The following is a 22,343-nucleotide window of genomic DNA, read 5'->3' on the forward strand; positions in this document are numbered from 1 at the left end:
TGTGTCCTGTGGTCATGGCAAAAGCATGCCACTTTTTAGAGGAATTAATTGAGTTTTGGCCTAAATGTGATGCATTAACACTTATTTTTTAAAAATGTGGTTTTTTTCTAAATACATTTTTAAATTAATTTGTTGTTTCTTCTGTGGTTTGGTTTTTTAGGGGTTTGGTTTTTTAGTTTGGTTGGTTTTTCTCATTTCCTTTGGGGGCTTTTTGTTGTATTTTTTTGCTTTTTTTTTTTTGTTGGTTTTGGGTTCTTTTGTTTTGTTTTGTTTTTGGGGTTATGATTTTATGATTTTGGGTTTTTTTTTTTGTTTTGCTTTTTACCCTTTCTGGGCTAAATAGATTAAAAGAAAAATAAAGGGAATACTAAGAAAAACTCATATAAACAAAAATAAAGTAAAAATATTTCAAAGTAATCATGTCACAAATACTTTTGAGAAATATAGAATTTTTTTCTTTCAGATGTTCTGCAAGATGTACACAGCATCAGCTTCCATAATTTTTACTTTTATCTTCTTTGAATGATGAGCTGACATTATAAAGGAGTGAGAAACGTAGCATGAGTTTTTTGTGAGTCATCATCATAGCACAATGTTTTTTATCAATTTATTTGTTTCATTAAAAGCAATTTCAGAGCCTAAACACAGAAAGTTCAGAGTGTTTTTAACTCTACTTCATATTTCATAGAAAGGAGAAAAAGGTGAGGGGAGAGAAGGCTTTTGAAATAAAGGATGTAAACTAAGCAGGTAAAACTAAGGAGATAAAAGAGAGGAATTTTTTTCCACTGTCCTATTTCTAATGATGCAGTGTGTAGCTACTGCAAATTTCAGACACAGTCCTGGTTACATTGGAGATTATAGGAAAGTTGCCCTTAAAGAACTATCGCTATTGCATTACACATCTTCTGAATAAATACTACTGAGCAGCCTAGGAGACTGGGTTTTATCTGTGTCGTCATCAGCCAACATACATCTTCCTGTCCTTCCTACCAGACTTAACTTCCTGAATAAACGACTCAGAGAGTTATATTATGGAAGTTTTGGCCTGTGGCTGCTGGGTGTGGGATTTTGTCAGTGCCATGATGTTACAGATGGTAGTGCCTTGGTTTTGGTTTGGGTGGAGTGTCAGAGGGGTGCAGCTGCATACCCAAATCTGTCCTCTGTTTAAGCATAGATTACACTGTGACACTCCAGCTGCTTGTTTTAGGTGATTTTACGTGATCCTACAGATAAATAGCAGAGAGAGAACAAACTTACAGTGATTTTGATTATACTGAATGGTTCTATTATTTTGAGAAACGAAAGTTTGTTCTATTTTTTCAAGTTAAGTTAGTGTTTGTTATTCCTTTTTTTTAAAAAATATTATTTCAAAAGATCCACCAAAAGGCCTTGCAAATTCATGATCAGAAGCATGCTATTAAACACAGATTTCTTAACTCTGTTAAAGCTCTATCATTGTTGTCACTGTTGTTATAAATAAGAAATAAATTAGAGATTTTTTTCAACAATATATGTGGAATTTAGTTTGCCAAAAATTTTAAACATTAGAGATTTACTCCCCAAAACCCAAATCCCAGCCCTCCTGTTGTCTTCAACTCCTATTCTTTTAAGAAAATCAAAATACATCATAATAATGACAGTAAAGAAAAAAAGTACCGCATAATGTTGAGTAGCAAAATTGCAGAGTACTATTCACATGAAAATTTTGCATTATCATTAGTCTTCCAGTATGAAGTACAAAATCGTTGTAGTGGAACATTTTCACAGTTACACTCTCGGTTTCTCTGAGAACAAATATCTCAATTCGCTGCCAATGTTTACATTGCAGGAGGATACTATTTGCCATTGTGACAACCCTTTTCAAATCTATGTATTGCACTACAGAAATTTATTCGTATTATTTTGCTGGGTATTATGTTTTTAAGATATGTTCCAGAAACAGATGTCACTTTGACTCAATGACACATAATAATCCTATGACACTTTTTGTTCATCATCATAAAAAAAACCCCAAAACCTCTCCTTTTTCTAGCCTAGGATTAAGTCTGGATGACTGAAATTAAAAATTAAATCTATTTTGTATGACAGTTGCATATCCTGGTGTTTGTCACAGTGTTAGAAATCTAGGATAATAGAAAAAAAGTTTAATGATAGCAATAAGAATGAATATGTAGCGTATGAAGAGTGTTGTTTCATCAAGTGTTCTGCATATATGCAGGCATAAAATGCAGCAACACAGACATCATGATTATCGCTATCACTACAGTACTGATTTCTCAATTTACTTGAATTTCCTGTCTTCACTTGCATTTTCCTATCTGAAATTGTGGTTGGTGCTTGGTGCTTTAGCTTGTTTCCCAGAAAAGTCACAAAAACATAGAGTAAATATTTTCATCAGTTAGTGGGCCCACTGAAAATATTTTTACATGAAGAACAGGGTTTTTGTCAGTCATACAGATCTTAACAACTATTTTCAGTGTTATAAATCAGTTATGATTTTCCCAGTGGCAATTGGTAAAGTGGCTTCATTTCCCCCAGTCATGTCATAGGTTGCACGCCTAAGCTGTAAAATTATCATCACAACTTTTATCAGCCAGTACTTACACAGGACAGAAGAGACACTGACAGGGGGTGAGGAATGAGGGCTGCAGTCAGTTCACCTCATGTTGTCTCTGCTGTTTCTCTCTCATTAAGTGGAGGACATGTCACATTCCTCTCCTGCTCATAGCATGAGGTCTCTTTCATGGGAAACTATACTACAAACCTGTCCAACCTGTGTCCTTCTCCCCCCACACTGCAGCTCTTCACAAATTGCTCCAGCATGGGTCCCTTCCACAGGGTGCTTCCCCCACATGGTCACAAGTCCTGCCAGAAAACCTACTCCAGCACAGGCTTCTGGTTTCATGGCTCTGCAGGTCCTGCCGAGCCCTGGCACAAGATACCCACAGGGTTACAGTCTCCTCTGGTCACACTCACCTGCTCTGGCATTGGATTGGTTTTCCACGTGCCGCAGGTGGGTATCTGACCCACCTTGGACCTCTGTAAGGGGACAGCCTTTCTTACCACAGTCCTAACTATGGGCTGCAGAGAACTCTCTGCTCCACTGCCTTGAGTACTTCCTCCTTAATGTCTGCAGAACTGTTTCTTTCACATACTGTCAGTTCCCTCTTCTTTAGCTGCAATTGCTTCTGTGCAATATTTTTTTCCTTCACAAACAGGCATTATCACCATCACTGATGACAATCTTCTTTGCATTACAATGAATGAAACAAAATAATAATAGAAATGAACTAATATAGTGTTAATGAATATTGATTGTCACTTCACAATATTTTCCCAGATAATTTTTCACACTTACTCTGAGGTCAGGGGAATACCCGTAGTTTAGTTTTTACTGCTTACTCTCAGCTTCTCAATTCTGATTTGAATCAGATCAGAAGAGGACTGTCTCTAGTGATCTGGTGTATGGTGTTGACCCTGGCCAGATGCCAGGCAGTCCCTGATGCCTCTCTATCACTCCCCTCCACAGCTGTACAGGGGAGAGAGACTATAACAAAGGATTCATGTGTTAAGGACCAGGAAAGATCACTCACCAAGTACTGTCACAGGCAAAACAGGCTAGAATTAGAAGTATTAATTGAATTTATTGCTAACAAAATCAATGCAGGATTATGAGAAATAACATAAACCATCAACATCTTCTCCCTGCCTGGCCCCCCTGCCAACTCTACCTCCTCCCTCAGCAGTGCAGGGAGACAGGGAATGCTGGTTACGATCAGCTCATCACCTGAGGCTTCTCCTCTGCCCAGGGAGACGAGTCAATTCTCATGCTGCACTGTGGGGTCCCTCCCATGGGAGCCAGCTCTCCATGAATTTCTCCAATGTGAGTCTGTCTCATGAGCAACAGCTCTCTGCAAACTGCTGCAGTGTGAGTCCATCCCATGGGCAGCAGTCCTCCCGAAACTGCTGCAGCCTGGGTCCCTCTTTTACAGGGTGCAGTTCTTCAAAGACAGGCTATGCCAGTGTGTGCTCCTCTCTCCATGGGTCTTCCACGGGGTCATAGCCTCCTCTCAGGCATCCACCTGCTCCAGCCTTGGGCTCCCCCATGGGCTGCAGGTGGATCTCTGCATCCCCATGGACCTCCATGGGCTGCAGGGGCACAGCTGCCTCACCATGGGCTGTACCAGGGGCTGTGGGGGAATCTCAGCTCTGGTGCTTGGTACACCTCCTCCACCTCCTTCTTCATCGACCTCAGTGCCTGTAGAGTTGTTCATCTCAGATTTTCTCACCCCACTCTTCTCTGACCTCTGTTACAACTCTGCAATAACCTTTTTTTTTTTCTTCTTAAGGATGTTATCACAGAGGTGTTACCACTGTTTCTAATTGTCCCAGACTTAAACAGCACCAAGTCTGTCTTGGAGCCAGCTGGGATTTGCTTTCCCAGACATGAAGGACACTCCCAGAAACTTTCCATAGAAGCCAGTCCTGTAGCCCACCTGCTTCACCATGCAATAATTCTTCACACTTATTCTAAGGTCAAGGAACTGCTCATAGTTTGGTTTTTACTGCCTACACTCAGTTTCCTGATTCTGATCTGAATTGGATCTGAAGGTAACTGTCTCTAACGATCTGGTGAGTGAGAGTATTAATTACATCTCTGTTTGAAAAAGTAGCATTTTCTTACAGGTTTGTGTTTGTGTTAAAGAGAATCTGTAATATCATGTCTTTACAAGTTTCTGAGTTTACACAAGCCTGCAAATGGGTGCCACAATAATCCTGGGGTTTTCAATATCCTCCTGCCGCTGCCTTCACCTTCTTTTGTGCCATAAGCAGACAATGTACTGAGAAGCATCTCACATACACACTTAGATATTACTTGCTTTTCCTTTGCTATCATGTCTAAGGGACAGCTTCAGAGATGAAAACACACTGGTAAATTTTTGGATGGGTTCTTCACTCAAAGCAGCCCCCAAAATAAATGTCTCACCATTCCTAGCCCATGAGAAGCATATGCATTGTTGAAAAAAAAAAAAAAAGGAAATTATTGAATCTAGCTAGTAATCCAACTAGTAACTTCAGAACAAGATGTGCTGAGAATCATAGAATTGTAAAATATCCTCAGTTGGTAGAGACTCGTTAGGATTGTTGTTGAAGTTGAGCTCCTAGCCTTGCAGAGGACCACCCTGGGAATCACACCATGTGTCTGTTTTCTAGATTCTTCTTGGAACTCTGTCAGGCTGTTGCTGTGACCCCTTCCCTGAGGAGGCTGTTCCAGTGCCCAACCACCCTCTAGTTGAAGAATCTTTTCCTGACATCCAACCTAAACCTCCCCTGATTCAGTTTCAGGCCATTCCCTCAGGTCCATCAATGGCCACCACAGAGAAGAGATCAGTGCCTGCCCCTCCTCTTTCCTTCACAAGGAAACTGCAGACTGCAGTCTCTTCCAGACCAAGTGACCTCAGCTGCTCATACATCTTCCCTCAAAGCCATTCAACATCTTTGCAGCCCTCTTTTGGACACTGTAATAAGTTTAGATTCTTCTCACATAGTAACACCCGAACCAGCCCCCAGTACTTGAGCTGAGGCTGCCCCAGCTCAGAGCAGAGCAGACCAGTCCCCTCCCTTGCCCCGCTGGTGATGCTGTGCATGATGCCCCCCAGGACAGGGTTGTCCCTCTTGGCTGCCAGGGCACTGCTGGCTCATGTTCAACTTGTCATGGACCGGGACCCCCAGGTCCTTATCGTGGGTCTGCTTTCCAGGAAATCCTTCCCAGGTGCAGAATCCAGCAACTGTCTTTGTCAAACTTTACCACAGGTACTGCGATGGGAAGTCTGCAGAGTAAATTAAATCAAGCATTTTAGTTGGATCCTCTTCCTAGTTTTACCTACTATCAATTTCAATTGCCAGTAGGAACTAAAAAAAGTGACGTTTTTTCTTGTCTCCACAGTAATAGATCCTAAATTACTGTGCAAATAAAAACAATTAATAAATGTTTAATAGGGTTTAAAAATCACTCTGACTTCCTTCTTCTAGGTCATTCTTTATCAAAACATCATTCAATAAAACCAAAGAGCAGAACTGTGGCATAAGTTGTTATACTCCATAAATAATTGGTAAGAATGAGAGAATAAGCTAATAGCCGGTGAACAAAGGAATCTGAAAGATGTTACTATATAATCTTAAACAATTATTGATAATTAAAAAATTATATTTAGAAAAATTTAATTATTTGCAGAGAAAATCCTAAATGAAACTATAGTCTTTATATTCATCAAATAAATTATATGCTGTGAATATCTTGTCTGTCTGCATTAAAAATTTAAAAAAAAAACTAGCCATCCTTACATGGATGAAGTGAGACTTTAATGAATAGCAATGGGCATATTCCTATCCAGCTGTTGAACTGATCTGAAAAATGTGTGTGTGACAATAATTTATGCTAATTTGATTTATGAGCTTAACTACCCAAGAAACCAGGTAAGACCAGATATTTAGGAATACATGCTCCTTTACTTACAAACTTCACATTGTCCTGACATGCTTGGGGTGGGGAGGTTGTGGGTTTTTTTTTTTCCTTTCCTTCAGGAAACTCTGGTAAATTAGTTTTTTTCTTTTTTTAGCTCAAATAATGTTTTGTATTTTAAATCCACTAGTAATCAGTACTGGTTAAGTAATTGCATGGTTTAAAGAATAATTTTTTTCTTTTCTGTTGATTGTATCTCATTTCTTCCTTCTCCTTTGCTTAACAGTTAGTTTCTATGTTTTGCAAATGAGACAACTCAAATGATAGCCTGAAAAAAGGTGTAATAATTAATTACAGTATGAATCAACAGCAAATTCTACTTTAATACCCTCTCTATGTACAATAAAGGAGAATCGAAATATTTTCTCTGTGTGTCAACATTCTCTCTCCTTTTACTTCATTAAATCAAGATGATATAAGCCCCAGGAGACAGAAGTGCAAATTTTAAACCTGTATTGATTTAACCTTCCCTCTGTAAATATTTCATAGTTCTATAATGTGTAAACGCAATCATGCACAGAACAAAGGCTTGAACTTTTTTGTTAGTACACAGAATGACAGTATTTATTATGCCATTTAAACAATATTACATAGGAAAACACATGAGAATATTTTGTTATTGCTATAAACGTCAAGGATGACTGATACAACACTATTTTTCAAGAGAAATGTTCATTAAGAAAAGGTATTCCAAACTGTGATTTCCTTGAAGGACTATAATACCATTTATTAATTACATTTTCAATCCTTTTTCTAGCTTCTATTTCCCTCAATAATTTGATGCAGATTTTTTTAATGAAAGGTTACTTCTTTCAGTGCTTCACAGTTTTCTGCTTTCTTCCGGACAATTTTCCATTCTGTAATTCCAACATCCTAATCATTTTCATAACAGATGAGTAGTGCAAGCTTTTGGCATAGATTATCTGGTTTGTAATGGCTCTTATATGGTCTTCTGGCAACAACAACAAAAACAAGAACAAAATCCTGGAAAGTACATGTAGTCAGGCCCTTTAGAAGCCCATAATGGTTTGGATGGAGTTGTTACTCTTTTCAAAGCCTATTTGTAAAAACATCATCCAAAAACAAAACTATGTTCTGGGAATTTCATTGTACTCTGAACTTTTTCTTGAGTAGTGAATGTTGTATTTGTGAATGCTGATATAAAAATTGATCTTACTTTTTTCCCTGAACCAGAAATGCTATGTTTTGTTGCAATAGGAATCTGATGCTGACAATTTCAGTGGCACCAATGATGGAGTTTAAATAAAAAAAACCCCTAAGAATTCCTAGCAAGCAAAAGCATCTAGTAGAAAATCTGTATTTTACAAACTATTCCTGGGTTGATTAAAAGAGTTTATTTTATGTGGAAATTTACAATATCATTCACTATTCCAATTGTGCAGATTTTAAAAGATCATACATAAAATCAAGATAATATACATCTAACCATAACCGTATTGACATTAAACTGTCAAGCCCTTTTTCATGTCAAAGTACTTTTCTCAAGAATACTTTTATGGGAATGATACCAGTTGGTGTGAACTGAACTTTAGCCTTTTTTCCTTCTATTAGTACTTCATCAGATCTGATACTTTTTGAAGAATCAATGCAGGATTTATTGCTATGAAGTTTCACTGTGTCACAGTAGCACAAACATTACTGAGGATACTCCTTTTAGGAACATTATTCTTCTCCACTACCATCTCTAAGATGTCACCCAGTCTTAATAAGCATACTATTTACTTTAATGACAGAAGTCTTTACTGTATCAAGACAACTCTTCTGATTTAAAATTTATTTTATTTGTAACCTCAAACTTGACTGTGGTTTTCCTAGAAGTCAGGTTTCCAAGAGTATGAGAAACAATCTGTCATTAATTTTAAAATGAGTAATTTTTCTTTGCTTTCCTTTGTCTGTGTATTGCCACAAGGCATTAGCCTACAGAAAATACATAGAATTTATACTCTGAAAAGGGTCTTACATCTACACTTTTAAGTTACCCTAGGTAATACATATACATATGTGTATATATAAGTCAAGGTCTACAGGAAATGTGACAAGGCTTTGGCCTGTTTAGGTGACTGAATAACAGGGTAACTTGCAGCCAATCCTGAAGGGCAAGGGAGGTCAGGAAGCTTGGACCCACTTCAAGAGGAAATCTTAAAGATCCAAGAGCTGGCTGTTGCCATATGCCACCAGACAAGACACCAGGGAAAAAGACCAGCTCTCTGTTTAAACAACAAGCTGTTGTTGGAACTCAGGATAGAAAAAGGGTATATCACCTCTGTAAGGAGAGGCTGGTAGCTTGTCGGGACTACAAGATACTACAGGGTAAGGAGAAAATTAGAAGGACCAAAGCCAAACTGAAGCTTAATATAGCAACTGTGTTTAAGGGCAATGAAAAAAGTTAATGACAGTTAAGGAGATTCTCCATCCATTGCTGGATGCAGCAAGTAGCATTTTGTTATGGCATGAGGACGTAGAGTTGGGGTACTTAATGCCTTCTTTCCCTCAGTATTTAACACCAGAACCAGTTGTCCTCAGGCTACCCACCTTCCAGAGCTGGAAGTTAGTGGTGGGGAGCTGAATGAAGCCCTTATAATCCATGAGGAAATGATTAGTGACCTATGCCAATTAAAGACCCACAAGTGTTAGGGCCCAGATGGGACACATATAAGAGTAATGAGGCAACCAACAAAAGGATTTACCCTAACCACTTTCAATAATTTAAAAGCTGTCCTGGTTAACTGGAGAAGTTTCTCTTGACTGGAAATTACCAAATGTAACATCTGCCTCAAGAAGGGTCAGAAAGATGCTCCAGGGAACTACAGGCCTGTCAGTCTGACCTTGGTGCAAGGGAAGGTCATGGATAGATTATCCCGAGTGCCCTAAAACAGCATGTGCAGGGCAACAAGGGGATGGAGCCCAGCCAGCAGGAATTTGTGAAAGGCAGGTAATGTTTGAACAGCCTGATCTCCTATGATTAGGACGTGGATGTTGTCTATCTAGACTTGACTTAAGTGATTTTGATACAACACATTATTGGAGAAATTGGATGGTCAAGGCTTGGAGGAGGGTATTCCTTGCTGAGTTAAAAACTGTCGGGCTAGGGCCAGAGAGTGCTGGTGAATGGAGTTACATCTGGCTGGTGGCCAGTCACTATAGGCTCCCCATAGCTCATAGTGTTGGGACCAGTCCTATTTAACATCTTTATTGGTGATTTGGACTAGGGAATGAAGTTCATTTTCAGTAAATCCACAGACGACACCAAGATAGGCTGGAGTGTTGATCTGCTGGAGGGCAGAAAGGCTCTGCAGAGGGATCTGGACAGATTGGATTGATGGATTGAGGACAACTGAATAAAGGAAAGTGACAGACATGTTGTCATGGGGTGACTTTACCTTTAAGATAGCTTTGGGAGCTAAGGAAGTTGAAGCTGCTGGTGGCTGATGGGAGTCTTTTCTTCTGACCAATTATTGGTCATTTCTAAGAATTGACAGCGGTTTTGACAATTGAAAAGTGAGATTAACTTGTGAACACCACCTTAAGATGTAAAGCCAGAGCTCTCTTGCCCTCTTTTTGGTTTCCAACTTCTGACAAGGTAACAAGGCTCTGTCTTGGCCTCCTTCCCCCCCTCCAGGCTGGACAAGGCCGCAGAGGGCGGAGGGGGGGGTGGGGAAGAGAAATGGAGCCGGCCAGCTTGGCTTAGTTTGTAGTTTCTGCTGCTGGACTGAAACCTGACACTAGGAACACCTGCAGCTTTTCCAAGACTTTAATTCTCTTACTACCTGGATAAAACGTACAGATTACTCCTTTTTCCCAGAGAGACAGAGAGAGAGAGAGAGAGAGAATCAACATGAAGAAGACAGTGAAGAAAAGAGTTAAGTTTTAGATGGGGAAGAGAGAATAAGGAGATGCTTTATAAGCTGAAATATTTTTCTGTTAAAGCTATGGAGATGGACAATAGTGTTCTGAAAAAAACTCCTTTAATCCATGACAGAGTATATTGGAGGAATGGAGTGTTCAAAGTATGGATTTTGAGCAAAAAGTGGAGTAATTGTGATACAGTGAGGTGCTGGAACAGAGTGAAGATTTGAGGCCTTGAGGGCAATGAGAAAACTGTTTTCCAGAAAAGCTCACAGAGACAGATGAAGAGAACTTTTGCCTTTGAATAACTCATCCTTAAAAAATGACATCCCTAGACTCATGGCCCATACACACCTCAGAGTGATGTGAAATGGGAGGAGTAAACTGATAACAGATTTCCGGGCAGCTGGCATTAGAGAAATAGAAAACTATAACAGAAATAGTTTTCTCGTGAGAAACTCCATAGATTAGCAGAAGAAGACTTCTGTTTCTCTACAAAGGCTGATGAAAAGACTCTAGCAGGAATTGGGACTGTTTTAAACACCAAAGTTCCAAAGTTTTTTGTCTCTATGTTGTCATGCGAACAAGGGAATGGTGGGTAGTGGGGTTTTCTGGAAGTTTATTCTGGTGTTCTTATTCTTGTAGTTTTCTTAATAAACTTTCTTTATTTCCTTTTAAGTTTTAAGCCTGTTTTGCTCTTGTTGTAATCCATATCTCACAGCAAGAAATAAGTAATTTTTTAGTTACTGCTTTGAAACCACGACACATGTTCTGTCCTTGGCTTATCACAGCTGCATGTAGCACTACAAGTCAGGGGAAGTGGTTTGAGAGATGCTCAGCAGAAGGGGACCTAGGGGGTGCAGGTCAACAGCAGCTGCACATGAGCCAGCTCAAGGTCAGGTGGCCAAAAGGTCAACAGCATCCTGGCCTATATCAGCAATAGTGTGGCCAGCATGGACCAGGGCAGTGACTGAACCCCCGTGTTGAGCACTGGTGGGACCACATCTTGAATCTTGTGTTCACTTTCAGGCCCTTCACTACAAGAAGGACATTGAGGTGCTGGAGCATGTCCAGAGAAGGACAATGGAGCTGGTGAGGGGTCTAGAGAACAACTTTTAACACGAGCAGCTGAGGGAACTGGGGACAACTTATCACTATCTACAATTACTTGAAAGGAGATTGGTTCTATTGAGGCATGAGTCAATCTGTTCTACCATGCCTCAAGTAAACGTATTAGAGGAAATGGCCTTAATTTGCACCAGGGAAAGTTCAAATTAGAAAAAAAAAATTCACTGAAAGAGTTGTAGGCACTAGAATAAGTTGCCTAGAAATGTGGTGGAGTCACATCCAGACACCTCTTCCAGAGGTTTCCCAATACCCAAAGGAAGAAAGATGGAGAGAGCCTATTGACAAGAGCATGTATGGACAGGATGTAAGGGAAAGACTTCAAAGCAAAAGAAAATAGGTTTAGTTTAGATATTAGGAGAAATTCTTTGGTGTGAGGTGGTGAGACACTGAAAGAGGTTGCACAGAGAAATTGTGGATATCCCAATCCTGACAGTGTTCAAAGCCAGGTTTGATGAGCTCTAAACAACCTGTTCTAGTGAGAGGTGTCTCTGTCCACAGCAGGGGGTTTTGGAACTAGATGATCTTCAAAGTCTCTTCCAACACAGGCCCCTCTCTTACTCTAGAATTATAAATTCTAACAGACGAAGTTTAGAATGGATATTAGGAAAAATTCCTTCACTGAAAGGGTAGCAAAGTTTTGGATCAGACAACCCAGAGAAGTGGTGGAATCAGCTCCCTGGAAGTGTTCAAAAACCCTGTAGCCGTATAGTTGTGGACAGTTTAGTGGTGAACATAACAGTGCTAACAGCTGGACTCAATGACCTTAGACATCTTTTCCAGCTCCGATGATTCTGTCATCCTTTCTAGCTCCTGACTAGAATTAAGAGAGCCCTGCAGGCTGATTGTAGATCCAAAAATCCTAGTCATAAATTTACAATGCAAATGTGCCCCATTGAAAGATTGACCTACTACACGTGTCAGCAAGGTGTACTGAGGACCTGCTTCCAGCAGCTAGGATACATAGGGACATGCAGTGTTATCAATCTTCTGCCACATCAGATATTTCTTTCCTTAATTCTCACTTGCAACAACCTACAAGTAAGCCTCAGAGAAAAGCCAAAAAATAAACCTTGACTATTTCCCCCAAAGTAATCTTTAAGGCACCTTGTAAGAGTTCAAATATATTGTTTGTAATAAATCTAGGTAAATAAATCTGCAGAGATTTCCTCCCCAATTCCCCCCAGTAAAAAGAAAAAAAGGGCTAAACTAACTATCTCATTGTATTTGCAAACTTTCAATAATCAGAAGGCTTTTTTTGTATTATTTCAGCATGAAATTGAAATGCAACATTCACAAATGGAAATTTTTTAACATGAAAAATCAAAGCAAATATCTTGTTGAAAAGGAACTTTTTTGAATATTTTTCTAATAGTGAGCATATTGCAAATGGTACTATTGGTAGAATATATGTGTGAAAACATGCAAATGGCATGCAAGCCTGTATCAGAAAATAGTGTGGCTACCAGGACTAGGGAATGGATTGTCCCCCTGTACTCAGCACTGGAGAGGCTGAACCTTGAATCCTATGTATAACTATACATAGTTATACCGAGGACCCCTCATTTCAAGGAAGACACTGAGGTGGTGGAGAATGTCCAGGGAAGGACAATGGAGCTGCTGAGGTTTGGAGCACTGTAGTAGTTTAGATTTGCCAATTTCAGTTTCCCGGCCAACACACCAAATAATGTGGTGTTTTTTAGCACTAGCTAAAATCACCAAGGTACTTACTCATTTTTTGCTGTGAGATATGGATTAGGAGAAGGGCAAAACAGGCTTAAAACTTAAAAGGAATAAAGAAACTTTATTTACAGGACTACAAAAATAAGAAACCAGAATAAAACCTCCAGAAAATTTTCCTCCTCCCACCTAACCTTTTTCCTTTCCCAACTGACAACATAGTGATAAAATCTGTGATGTTAAAGCAGTGCCAACAATAGTCTTTCATCAGTCCTTGCAGGGAAAGGAGTTTTCTCTTGTCATTCCATGGAGAGTTCTCTACAAGAAACAGTTTTCTTGTGGCTTTTCATTTCTACGACTGGCAGCTGCCCAGGCACAAACTCTGCCATTATGCCTTTCTCCCATTTTCACACCACTCAGAGGTGTGTCCATGGGCCATGAACTCATGGGGTGTTATTTTAAGGATGAGTTATTCAAAGGCAAAGGTTCTCTCCATCTGTCTCTGGGATCATCTCTGGGAACAGAGGCTTTCTTTTTCTCTCCCTGGGGCAAAGGGTCTTCATCAGCTCTCATCTCTCTCTTTTCTGTTCAAGCGTCTCATGGGATCACAGTTACTCCACCATCTGCTCAGCTTCATCAATGAATACCTTTGCTCAGATCTGCAGCTTGAGTACACATTCCCCCACTGCTCTTTCTTGATTAAAGAGTTACTTTTCAGAACATTATTGTCCATCTCCATGGCCCTACCAAAAGAATATTCCAGCTTATTAGAGCATCTTCTCATTCTCCTTCCATCTGAGGCTTGACTCCTTCTTTACTGACCTTGATGTTTCATGTTGTCTCTCTACGTGTCAATCTCTGTCTTTTTCTCTCCTTGGAGAGAGGATCAAAGTCTGCAGGTCTTATCTAAGTAGTGAAAGGGTTAAATCTTGCCCAGGTGTTGTGGATGGTCACGGGATCTCTGCCAGGCCAGTGGCTGGAGCTGTTTATGATGGATGATTTTCGATGGCTGTGGTTGGGGGAGGGCAGCCAGCATCTCAGCAGTCAGGCTAGCACTCTCAGGCGGCACGCCGCGGGTCGATGGCTTCCCCTCCCCCTGCCCAGCAGTTAATGGTGAAACTCAGCAGCTGCAGAATTTCAGCCAAGCCAGAGACCTGCCTGGCCTGGCAGCACTGCTGGGAAGGGCTTGGTGGATACCCCAGGTGGGCTCAGCTCCCCTGAGAAGAGCTTCAGCCACCGCACTGGAACGGGACCCAGAGTGCTTCCCAGCAGAGCCTGTCCTGGCCTGGGGCCAGGGGAATCCCCGCAGTCTCCATTCCCCCACCCGGGAGCCACTGGGCTCTGGCTCAGCCCCCCTCAGGCCGCACAGGCCTCAGGGGAGCGGGGCCAGCCTCACCAGAGCTCTGCTGCCTTTCAAGGCCGGAAAGAGAGAGAGAAGTTCCCGGGCTTGGGTTTATAAAAGGTGGTATTCACAAAGGTGAACTTACTTTTCGGTGGTGCAAAATGCTGTCAGTTCTCAGAACTGACCAGCTACTGGCCTGATCTCAAGCACAGAAGAAACTCCCAGCAGCTTCTCTCAAAGAAATCGCTTCCATGGGTGTTTCCCATTTCTTTCCCTAAATGCCAAACTACCACAAGCACAAATCTTATGAAGAGACAATGAGGGAGCTGGGATTGTTTAGCCTGGAGAAAAGGAGGCTGAGGGAAGACCATGCTACTCTGTAAAAACTGCCTGGAAAGGGGCTGTAGTGAGGAGGGAGTCGATTTCTACTCTCAAGTAACAGGCAATAGGACAAGAGGAAACAGCCTCTAGATACCCCAGGGGAGGTTTATATGGCATATAAGAAACAATTTCTTCACTGAAAAAGTTTTTAAGCACTGAACAAGCTGCTCAGATAGGTGGTTGAATCACCAGCCCCAGAGGTATTTAGAAGATGCGCAGACATGGTACTTCGAGAGGTGGTTTAGTGGTGAGCACGGAAGTGCTGGGGTAATGGTTGAGCTCAGTGACCTTAGAGGTCTTTTCCAACCTTAATGATTCTGTGATTCAGACAACAGCTCTAAATAGTATGCTGTAATGTTTCTATAGGAAGGTTTCCAACAGTGGCTACCATAAAAATAAAAAGGAAACAAACCTACCTGCCTACCATGATTTCACTGCCTCACCCATGTTACTTCAGGCAGGAGAGTGAAAATCATTAAGTCTTATACTCTGTAGCCCTTCCAAGGGACTCCAAGTTTTGCATAAGCTATTGAAATGGCTGATAGGTCAAAACAAGCTAAATCATTTAGTTATTTATTGCATATAAAGCCTGATACAACTGAAGAAAACACTTAATAAAGACAAGGGAGGATGGGATAGTGACTCAAGCTGAAGAATATTTTGGATTCAGCTTTTTTCCTTCTACTAAAATCCTCTGCTGTCCTGGTCAAGTCACATATTGTCACTGCATTATCTAGAACATGAGGAAAAAGAAATATTGTATAGAGACACAATTTGGATGTTATGCTAGTGTAATGGAAATAATTATCTACATTTCTATTAAAATATACAGTTAGAAGGTCTTCTGAATAAACAGTAGATTAAATAACAGAAAAAGCAGTTCAAGGTGAGGAGACCTACAGCATAACTAAAGACAGCATTTCACCATATAGCTGACAATGACTGCTTCTTATCACCATGCCTCTCCCCAGTAATTTGTTTCAAATTAATGCTGAAAAACCATGTACCAGTGAAGAAATGTTGACTTATGACAGATATGATGCCCACATTATTTGTATTGCAACCTAGATCTGCCAGAAGAATTGTTTTCAAACTATTTTTTTCTAGATATAGCATGTCTTTATAGTAATTTTGTAGATAAGCACAGCTAAATGTGTAAGGAAGAGAAATATTTTTCTCATTTCTATGATTACAGTATTTGGTTTTAATGAGAACTTCAGAGTTAATCTTTGTGTGCCTTCTTATCTGATCTTGCTTTGCTGAGCTTTTTAAACATAAATGTCCTGAAGCAAAATACTTTAATCTTGAAATGTGGGAAGCAGATAACATGCCAGTCAAACTGTTCACTTTGATGCACACTATCAGAGACAATGCAAAGTGCCTGGTTTTCATCATGAAACTGAACCCTGCATCCAGTGCTATGAATATAATAAACTTTTAAAGGGGAATGATGAACATTTTGTTCTATCTATCTTTATTTATTAGTAGAACAAAGAAAAGGCAGCCTGAGGAAAATGGGGGATTTTTTTGGATGGAGATGTTGTAGGTAAACTATCAGGATATAGAAGTATTGTCATTTATGTAACATAAAATTCAAATTTGTTTTCAAGAACTTGGAGCTGGATCACTGAGTAGCCTGGCAATGGAATAAGGTACTTGATGCAAATGATTGTCTCAAGAATGAATCTGATGATAGAAGAACATTTTCAAACATATTCCAATCAAAGATTCAAAATTAAAACAGTAGTTTTGTAGCAGGCTCTGTATCAAATGAGGAACTGCTTTAAGAATAGTGCATCAGTCCCTAGTGACTGAGATGCTGAATGAGCAGACTGAGTTAACTGGAGTTAGCTAAACTGGTTTTTTTGTTTTTCCATCTATCCAGATTTATAAGCTCTTGTATGATTGATAGCCATAGAATTTTTGAACAAATGGAAAATAATTGGAAAAGTGGAAAAAAATAGTTTGTTTTCAAGTGCAAGTGAAAAACTCAGAATAATTGTATTTTAGCAGTTTAGTAGTTAGAAAATATGCAACCTTTAGGAGAAGCCTACAGTATGAAATGATATATCAGACTTTGATCCCTTATTCATCACTATGAAAGAGCTCAGCAGTCTTAAACCAGAACAGGAAGTTGCCATCTTCTCATCTTGTTGTTATGATAGCACATGCTACTGTTCCTGTATGTATACTGAGCATTCAATAACTTGACTTCATCTTACTCAGTGAAAAAAGTTAATGTGAACAGTAGAATAAAATAACATTAACTGAAAAATTAAATATAAGACAGAGAAATGGTGCTAAATTTGTAGACTGAAAGACCGAAAAGAAATATTTACTTTGGAATTCTAGCTTTCTGATGTACCAACAAACAAATGATAGCAATCTTCTCTTAAAATTTATGCTTTATGTTATCAAAAGAAAGGATAAACTGTCACATTTTCAAACAATTATTTTGAGAAATGTGCCAATTTGCATTCAGGATTAGTAGTGCACAAAATTGACAGTGCATCTGCAAAAATTACTAAACAACCCCATACTGCAATAAATGTCTAATTTTAAATTGTCACAGAAGATTACTAAAACTTCATGGCAAAGAAAAAGAAAACAGCCTATAAATCAAAATCTTAAATATTTCTGAGAAGGAATCAAAGCCTTTTAAACATGCTGTCAGCTGTGGTGACCTTGTACCCACACATCAACAGAAGAGATTGAGACAGAGCCTACTTTCCAAAGGATTAAGATGATTGGAAGATGTTAGCATTTTATTTGGTGTAGTTGAACAGGTTTTGGGAATGGTGGGAGGTTGCAGTCTCCATTGGAAGACACCAACAACTGTCTTGTGCTGGACAGGAAATTTGCTGGTTTCACAATGGACTCACAGCTGTACACAGCCAAATATACCAGCGAAGCTGATGGCACCTCAGTTGAAACATATTTTTAAAAGAGCAAAAAATATCAGTCATAGAAAAACAGGTTGTCAAAGGGATGAGTAAGTACAGAGAGAAGTTTTGGGCCAGAAGAGGAAGATAAGATGCCATGTTAGACAAAAAAACCCTACAGCCTATACTGGACCAGATGAAAAGTGTGATGAAGAAGAGGCAGCAGAGAGAAACTGTCGTGTATTGACTGTGGCAGACCCCTCCCACCACCCTTGTTTTTCTGTTTAAAGGACTGAATATAATCTGCATCACAGGAAGGAGCATTGGGACATAGGGGAGACTTGTGGAGTGAAGGAATGAAACTGAACCTGGTGAAGAGGAGAAATGTTTTTTCAAAGTATTTTAATATTTTAATTTTTGGCCGCTGATTAGTTTGTGTGGTAGCTTTGCTTATTAGTGGTCTTGTTTGTTCTGGTTTTGCTTTGGTTCTTCTTAACAGTATCCAAAAATAAATAATTAAATATGTGTGTATTTATTTGTAATAAATTGACTTCCCCAAGCCAACTCATTTGTGAGCTGGAAAGAAATCTATCTTTATTTCGATCTGTGAGGTTTGTCACTCCTGCCTGTTGAGGTCTAAGCATGAGCAAGCAGCTGGCTGCTAGTAGGACCAACCTGCTGCAGGTATGAATGGAGCTGTAGGGATGAAGATAAGTAAAGCCTTAGGACATGTGTCACAGTAAGTACTCAAGGGAGTGAATACAATTTAGGTGCTATATATATGTCAGGATTGTCAACAAGAGGTTAGTTGGGTTGGAAAAAGCTTGTAACACCTTGCAGAAAAGCCAGATTCAGGAGGAAGTGGCACTTTCATATGTGATTTTCTTTAATGTGTGTACACTTGTGTGACCAAGTCCTTCTGAGCTCCAGGAGACCACAGCTGTTTGTAAGGAATATGAAGGAAATAGACTTGTCAGGGAAGGTACTATTACCTTTTCTATAAGCAGTTGCCATGTTTAACAGAATGTGTAATTCATGTTGGTATTAAGGCTAGGTTAGGTTTCATTAATTAATAATTAATAAACTATACCTTGAAGGTTTCTTGGGGCTTTTTGGGTTGTTTTTATTTGTTTGTTTTGTTTTGGTGTTTGAATATTTTTGAGTTGTTTGTTTTGTTTTGGTTTGGTTTTTTTTGGTTTTTTGTTCTGTTTTGTTTTGGTTTTTTGTTTGGTTGGTTTGGTATGGTTTGGTTTGGTTAGGTTTTTATATCACATTGATTTTTCAGGAGTAGATATAGAAATGGTCTGTGACCTTATTCACATATTCTGGTCTTAGTTACATGAATGATGAAAAATGGCTTTGCACTGGGCTTTACCCACATAATGGAGAAATTAGTTCATTGCCATTTCCATTTCTCTTGAACACTGGCAACACATGCATGTTTTTAAAGGGTATTTTTCCTTTTTTTTTTTGTTCTGACAATGAAGGTTGCTTTAATGGTTGATTTTCTCTAAACTTCATTAATTTCTAGTGGCCCCAGATGGTTTATATCTTTCTGCTGGCTGGATCACACTGGATAGCACTGATGGTGCTGCCACATTGCAGAGTACGGCATGATGGGCCAGGTGCAGTTTCTCATAATATGACAGTTTGTAGATAGGAAAAGTAGGTGAAAGTCTGTATTTTTACCTCCCTAACCCTTCTAAATAGAAGGGAATGACATGTGTGCAATGAACTCCTGTTTATGACAAAGGTAACTTTTTCTCCTCTTGAATGTACATGCAATAAATAGTTCTGTTGCTCTGACAAAGCCCCTATGGCACTTTTCTGTCCCACAGCAGCAGTTCCAAACTTCATGGATTTGGATGGGTCACATTATTATTGTTTAGGTCTTAATGAAGTGGATCAGTGGATAAAATATTTATTTGCTTCTGAAATCTTATTATTTTATTTTTTTAAGGTTTTTGAAATTATGCTCCTGTGCAGGTAACTAAAGGTATCCTGCCTTAAAGGTCCATAAAAAAGCAGTCAACAGAAGGTATCAATAAAATTGTCTTTACAGTTGCTTACAAACTGCATTTTCTGGTGACCTGGGTTTTACTTCTTCTTTAAATATTAATTGTTGATTTGCTAGTTTGAAAACACATCCTGGAGCTCCCCATGGCACATAGATACACATTTTTTTATTGTTATTTAACTCTCCTCCTCTCCATCTTCTCCTTCACTTCCATTTTCCTGTCTAGAATCTTCACCCACAACAAGCAAGGTTAATGAAACACATTTGTGAGTGACGATAGTGCTGTACCTCAATTAAATCAGTGGTAGATATTATAAAGTTACTGGAAGCTGTGTCCATACATAGTGTGCCATCTTTTTGCAAAAGATAGCGGGGAAGATATCTGACGAATGCTGTAAGACACAAGAGGTCGAGGGCAAGAAGAAGAACAGACCTCTTTATACTGTTTTCATTTTTGACTGAGTACAATTCAGTCAAATATTTTCCTCAGTCCTAAAAGGAACCACAAAACATTCTCAACACCTGTGTTTAGGAGGAGTGCTCTGAAAGCTTCTCCTCCCTACAAAGTTTCCTTTTTGAGTCACATTGTCTTTCCAGCAAGTCAGTCTCAGCTGTATGTTTCTGGTGCTTACCTTTCACACAATCATAAATTCACAGAATGGTTTGCCTTGGAAGTAAAAGGCAAAAATAATCTATTTCCAAGTGCCTCAAAAAAACATCTGTTTCCAATCCCTCCGACACAGGCAGGACACCTCCCACTACCCCAGTTTGCTCAGAGCTTCATACAACCTGGTCTTAAACATTTTCAGTAGCATCTACAACTTCCCTGAGCAACCCATTCTAGTATCTATCCACCTTCACAGAATTTCTTCCTAATGTGCCCTGTTTCAATTTAAGATCATTACTCCTTGTTCTATCATGACACAGCCTTGTCAAAAGTCCTTCTCCAACTCTCCTATAGGCCCCCTTTAAGTACTGGAAGGCTTCAGTATGATCTCCCCCGAGCCTGCTCTTCCCCCAACTGCACAACCCCAGCTTTGTCATTCTGTCCTCAAAGGAGAACTGTTCCAGCCCTCTAATCTTTTTGAAAGCCTCCTCCAGACTCTCTCCAACAGGTCCATGTCCTTCCTGTGCTGGGATCCCAGAACTGGATGCAGCACTGCAGGTGGGGTCTCAGCAAGTGGAGCAGAGGGGTAGAATCCCCTCCCTCATCTTGCTGGCCACACTGCTTTGGATGCAGCCCTGGGTATAATTGGCTTTTTGGGCTGCAAGTGAATATTGGGTCATGTCACCAGAACACACAAGTCCTTTCCCTCATGGATGTTCTCAATCCATTGTCTACTTAGCCTACATTGATACCACAGCTTGTCCTGACCCAGATACAGCAGCTTGCACTTGGATGTCACACAAGTACACTGTTAAATGTTTTGCACAAGTTCAGGTGTCTGTCTGCAGTTGCTCTTCCCTCATCCATTACTGCAACCCTCTCAGACATGGTCACCAAGTTTCTCAGGCAGGATTTGCCCTTAGTTAAGTCATCTTGGGTATCATCAATCACCTTCTGATTTTCAAAGTGTCTTAGTTTCCAAGAGACTCCTCTCCATGTTCTTGCCAGGCACCAAGGTGAGAATGACCAGCCTATAGTTCTTCTATAGATTTTCCTTATTGTCTGTTTTGAAAATGGATATTACAGTTACCCAGTTCCCTTTTCCCCTCTCTTTTTTAAGTGGGAATTTCATTGAACTGCTACAATTTAAGTATGATGGATAGTGGCCTAGTCACTTCCTCAGCCAATCCCTTGATCTTGAGGACGTATCTTATCAGGTCCCACTAACTTAAGCACCTTTAGGCTCCTTAGACGGTCTTGAACCTGATATTCTCCTGTAGAAGGCAGTTCTACCTTTTGCTACTTGCTATCTGCAACTTGGGCAGTGTGGCTGGAGCAGTTTCTGGTAAAGAGCAAAGCAAAAACATTCTTGAGTGGCTCAGCCTTCTCCACATCTTAGGTAAGCTTTCACAAAAATAAGAGAGCTAAAAAAATAACGGAAAAACTTAGAAGTCATCAGTTGAAAGAATGGTAACTGTTTAAATCTGCAAAACCCTAATTTTTGTGTTTTGTCTAGATTCTAATGATTTTAATCGTAAGAGGAGGGCAAAGAACACCTTTTTAAACTTGTTACTTAAAATGCTTCTGCAGGCTGTGCAAAAAACATTTCTTCATCTTAGTGGACCCCAAGACATATTCATATTTTGATTTAAATTTACTGTTTTCACTGAAGTTTAAAATTGAGACAGATTTGTACTTCCTCAGTCTAGGGACAATCTTCAAAAATGTTCTAAGATTGTCAGATAAATATGTATGTCTATCCTAAGTTCAGATGCTTCCTTTTAAATCAAAGTAGTTTCTTCACTGCTACAGAGTCCAGACTCCTTTCTCTAACTTTTATTGTGTCTATCCATTGGAAACCAGGCAGATTTCTCTAATTAGCAAAGTTCCCCCATATGGTACTTGGACTTTGTGTGAAT

This window comes from Pseudopodoces humilis, chromosome 4 (assembly GCF_049639895.1).
Source record: "Pseudopodoces humilis isolate 2021_Gansu_Grassland_sample_001 chromosome 4, ASM4963989v1, whole genome shotgun sequence".
Classification (NCBI taxonomy): Eukaryota; Metazoa; Chordata; class Aves; order Passeriformes; family Paridae; genus Pseudopodoces; species Pseudopodoces humilis.